Here is a 5,571-nt window from a genome sequence, read left to right on the forward strand (position 1 = left end):
GATTGAATGACTTCATCTAAATTATGAAGCTTGTACAGAATTAATGGGTGCAACTAGTTTCCAGAACTCGGAAAGGAGACAACTTCGCCATCATATGAGGTTTCCAGGTTCTTTAACGGCTATCAATAAGCAGAAATGACACTTTTAAGCATGCTAACTCTCCAAAGGGAGGCTAAACTTTACTGTATGACAATTTAATTCCCTGTCAAGGTATATGTAATTCTTCCCTTGTCATCAGGTTAGACAGCATTCTCATCAAAATTTGTCCTCCACTATTATCAGTTTCCTATATGCATAAGGCTAGGAAATCCAGGTAACCCATTTTACAGATGTAGAATGGAAACAAACACAGGTGATTGTTCAGCCTGGAGAAGTGGAAGCGCTGGGGAGGCTTTATAGCAGCCTTCCTGTACCTAAAAGAGATATAGAGGGATTTTTTACAAAGATTTGTACAAGGAGTGACTTCAAGCTGGCAGAGGGTAGGTTTAGATTAAATATTAGGAATAAATTATTTCTTGTGAGTGTGATGAAGCATTGGAACAGGTTGCCCAGGGAAGTGGTGAATGCCCCCTCTATAGCAGTTTCTAAAGGCAGGTTGGATGGGGCTTTGAGCAACCTGGTCTAGTGAAACGTGTCTATGTCCATGGTGGTGGCATTGGAACTAGAGGATGTTTAAGATCCCTTCCAACCCAAACCATTCTATGATTCTCTATATTAAGGCAATTCCTGCAATGCTATGTTTCAGTGTAGAGGAATAAGCAAAACTGCTGAAATGCACTGCTAAACTATGTCTGCTGAGAAATTGAAATGTTCCTGTATTTTGCCTGCGTCTATACTGCTGCTCTTCCTAGGCAAGTTATTTACCTTACAGGCAACGTCCTCAAAAATACTTTGTTACAGCCAAACTGTTCAGTGATGTGTCACCTTTCAGTCTTCACAACCTTAGGGTAGGTATTCAGGGTCTTACTGTAACAGCTGCTTTACAAACTGCTGAAATGTTTACACAGGTTGGTTTTAAAATCCATGTCTAGCTTCAGGGTGTATGACAAAATGAACAATTTTATTTGGCAATATTATACCACAAGCTATTTGAAAAAATAAAGGAGTATATCCTAACCCCCTACCTTCTTAGAGACACAGGCAATTACTGTGCCTGCAGGAGAAATACCCCCTTCCAGTTAGAATTCATCACAGACATCAACCATATTCAGAAGCTGATCGCTTGTCTCACATACTAATGTGAGATGCTACTGATACTGGGGCATTTCCATCCACTCTCAATTATTATCTTCCATGGAAAAATTTAGAATGTTTACCCAGTATGTTGGAGACTACATATGAAAGCATCAGCTTCTGAAAGCTCTTACCATGAAAGTAGAGTTCACCTGGGAGTGGGTGTTCCTAGGTGTTCTGGTTAAAGATTGAGATTTTGGGGGTATGGCATCTGATCCTCACAAGATGCAAGCACTAAAGTCATGTTATGAATGCCTAAAGCTGAAGAGAAAAGAAATTAATAATTAATTTCCAGATAACTGGGTTTTTTTTTTTTTGCCTTGCATGCCATTATTGTTCTAGAATTGTATGGCAGCCTAAGGCTTAGCTCTGGTATGTGCTGTACTTGCATGGAGTGAGATATTCCCAGGTACACACATCTCACAACCAGATCTACAAGACAAATGAATACAGACCAAGAATATAGTTGACCTGTAGTATAAATTGAAATGTTATCTGATTATCTGATTATGTCAGAAAATCAAGAGCCTTTTTTTCCTACACAAAGAGAGATCTTTCAGTGAAATCAGAAAAAATTCAGGAGCCGATATGAAGCAAAATAATGGATATAGCACCTGTTGCTTCTTTTCCTTCTGGTCATTATTTTCCTGCTGCTGCCATCACCAGGACTTCACAGAGCTCTCCACTTCTAGGTCTATCACTACCCCTGAGCTGGGAAAATCAGAGGTTACACAACACGAGTTGTGAGTTTCTCAATTCTGAAGCACTTTCCAAGGAAAATGCAGTGGTACAAAATTGCAAAACACCTAAAAAAATATATAACATCACCAACAGCCAAGGTGTACAGAATGGAGTGTAGCATAGTCCTAGCTCTAACCTACTAGGATCCTGTGTGATCTTGGCCAAGCCACTTGGTTTTTTTCTTCTAGGTCTTTCTCCCTCTTTTGGATGTACCATCTTTTAAAGTAATTTCTTTCAAAACAGACATTGTACAGGAGTATTTTATTAGCTGAGGCATTTAATCATCTCTAATACAAATTTCAGTTACAGATGCTTTCCTCAGGGGGAAAACAAATCTAGAAATGTTCCAGCTCTTCTATTGACTACCTGGGAATGACAGTATAAATCAGCAGTGGTATAGTAGACACGGAATAGCTTATAAAGTAAGTGTTGACTTTCTCAGGAAATTTCTGATCTGATCTTGAGGAACTTGGTCTTTCCATTTTCCATAAAGTTATACCAAAAGATCTACAAAAGAAAGAGAGGTAAATTAAGCCCTATATATAAGCCCTTTATATAAGCCCTTGGCTTCTTTATATAAGAAGCCAAAACCTCAGCCTGAGTGAAAGTGGTATATTAGAATGGGGTACAATGTTGTGATACACTGTTCATGACTGTACTGAACTAAAAGTGGGAAGAAAATATTATTAGCTTTACTATAGATTTTTGGTTGGTTAGTACTCACAGAACAAGTCTGCTTCTGCTATTGAGACATTCACTCTTCAAAAGTCAGGCATGATGACTGTTTTGGGATTAGAATCATGGATAGCATCCTCACTGTCTGCTTGAATCCTAGATCCACCAAGACACCCTTGATGCCACCACAAGATCCACACAGCACAAAGTAGGTGATCCCAGGGAGAGGACTTGGGTCACCCTTACATCCTTTCCTTTCTAGCCATATCCTGAATACCTGGGATAGGTGGCTTTTGAACCCTTTGACCTTACTTCTTATGACTCACTCATCATTTTAAATATTTTCTTCTTGCTTTCTGCTTACAGCAAGACTCAAGGCTAGAGCGGCTACTGAACACATCTGTCCCCTCCACAATAGCTGTGGAGCTTATGAGGTAGATAGGAAGTGCCCTGCTTGACCTAAAGCTTGTAAATTTTTGCCAGATCTCAGAGTAGTTGATAGAGCAAGTGGTTGAGTGGTCCTCCAGTGCACTGATTGCAAAAACACTTCAGGAGTAAGGCTGACAGTTCCTAACTCTGTCTACACTATCTTATTCCCTTATGGGTTTCCTTATTGTATTCAAGGGAAAAAGGATGTGAATTGATAAGAGCACATGAACTACCATGACTTCAACATAACTTTAAAAGGTAACTGTTATCTCTAGTATGGCATAAAAAGACTCAGAGGAAGATTCGTCTCTAAAATCTCTCTGTTGCTAAAGGGAAAGCAGAGAGACCTAATATTGTTACTATGGAAGTCTAGTGTAATATCAAAAATATTGAGATTTGTAAAGCTAGTGTTCTCTTTCACACTGTTTTCCTTTCAAATCCTTCAGGTTTATAAAAATTTCCCATGGGGACCTGCCCATGGCAAATACAGATTTTCTACATTACCAGAACAATGAGCAAAAAATCCCCCAAACCAGCCTGAAAAAATAAATGCTACTCATCTCATGAAGGAACATAGCACAGACACTTAACTGTTGTTAAGTTGTTGTTAAGTTGTGCTGAGGTGTGAGATATGTGTACCAGGGGCTATTTGGGCAGAGTTCTTTGGCTGTACAAATCTGAGATTAATGAGGAACAGCAGGGAGGTGACATTTTACCTCTGTGTGATGCTGCTGAGATCAGTAGCAGAACAACACATTCACTCTGGGTGGCCACTGATGTAACATCTCGAGAAACTGGAAAGCATATAGAAAATAGCTGCACACTAACTAAAAGCACAGAAAAAAAGGCCTTTTTTTTTTTCTTTCCCCCCCTGACAAATTTAAAGTTTTCAGTCCGTTTCATTTAAGTAAAATATTAAAAAACAACACTTCACCCTCATGGTGGTACTTATGATATGTCATGGAGAACTTTTCAATCCGGTAGTGAAACATGATAATATGACTCAGTGGCTGAAATTATTAAAAATTAGGAAAACTCAAATAGGAAAATATGCATTATTTTTAATAATGACAAGGCTTTAACAGCTGCCAAACATTATCAGGTAAGACTCTGGATTTACCATTTTTTAGTGTTTTTCAACCAATACAGAGTATTCTCCTATAAGTATGTCACTGAACTCAGCTTAGGAATAGCTTAGGTTACTCACCATCAGCTAACTCTCCTGGAGTTAGCTCAGACTCTAAGCACTTGCCCTACACAACAGGGAATGTCCAGAGGACTGCCACTCTATGTCACCTCACACAAAGCACAGGTAAGCCCAGAACATCCTGGAATTTCTGCCAGTTGCACCACACTGGGACACATCATCCCCAGAGCAGTGGAGGCACCAATTTGGAAACAGAGAACCAGCAGAGATCAGCTATTGGAACTGTGTATTGCAAAGGACAACTTTTTTCTTGGAGTCCACAGTGCTAGAGTGTTAAGATAAACAAGGATTTCCTTGGTCTCTTTCTATGTAACAATTCAGCACATTTTATAGTCAGCTCTTCACATTTTCCCCACAGTATAAAAGATCTGTTCAGCTGGAGACAGTGAGTGCTCTTACAGCCCTTTAGTGTGGCTCCGGGATAATACCTCGCCTAGATCCCCCTCAACCAAAGTTCGCAGGAGCCTGGAGCTAGCAGAAGTGTGCTAAAATGCTGCCACCTTGTGCTGGTTTGGCAGCAAACCTCGGCTGAGCATTAGGCTAGCATAGCCCCCAGGATTCGGTATTGTGTCCCGGCGCAACTGTGTCCGGAGGCAGGGCAGCGAGCAGCCATTGCTGCCTCAGGGCAGCCCCGCCGGGGATCTGCACACCAGATCCATCTTTCCACCACACAGCTTTCCTGGCTGCAGAAACGGAGAGGGAGCCAGAAACCCCCCTCAATTTCATCTTCCAGTCTCAGCCTAGCAACAGCTCAGGAAAGGAACAGGAACACTTGTAATGAAGTTAAAGAGATGCAGCTCATTCCTGTAACTCTCCATTTTGATGGCATCAATATCACAAATACTGAACAAATCTACTGTTTTCATATTGGCAGAACTTCCTGAGATGCATAATACACACATTTAGCCTAACTCACTGCTTGTGGTTTTTTAAGTAGAACAAAAACTAATTCCCAAGGATGCACCTAAGTTTCAAGAGGGAACTCAGGGCTTCCCAGTGCAAGGATTATTTTCCTGGTATTAGTCTTTAGAATTAGCACTCTTCACTAATATTTTTGTTCTTCTTTATCCCATTTACCTTCAGAGCCTTTGTTTGTTTGTTTTTTTCCAAAGCACCCTTATAACACCCTCTCTAAACTGCGCTTCATCCTGCTATGAGCTGCCTTTAATTCACTTTGAGTCCATAAATCAACCCATCTCATCCACCCCTTTTATGGTTAATCAGTGCCAAATTTCTCCCCTGGTGTAACACTGAGCTCTGACACTGTCCTTATTTAATAAAAAAAT

The sequence above is a fragment of the Vidua chalybeata genome, chromosome 5 (genome assembly GCF_026979565.1).
Source record: "Vidua chalybeata isolate OUT-0048 chromosome 5, bVidCha1 merged haplotype, whole genome shotgun sequence".
NCBI lineage: Eukaryota > Metazoa > Chordata > Aves > Passeriformes > Viduidae > Vidua > Vidua chalybeata.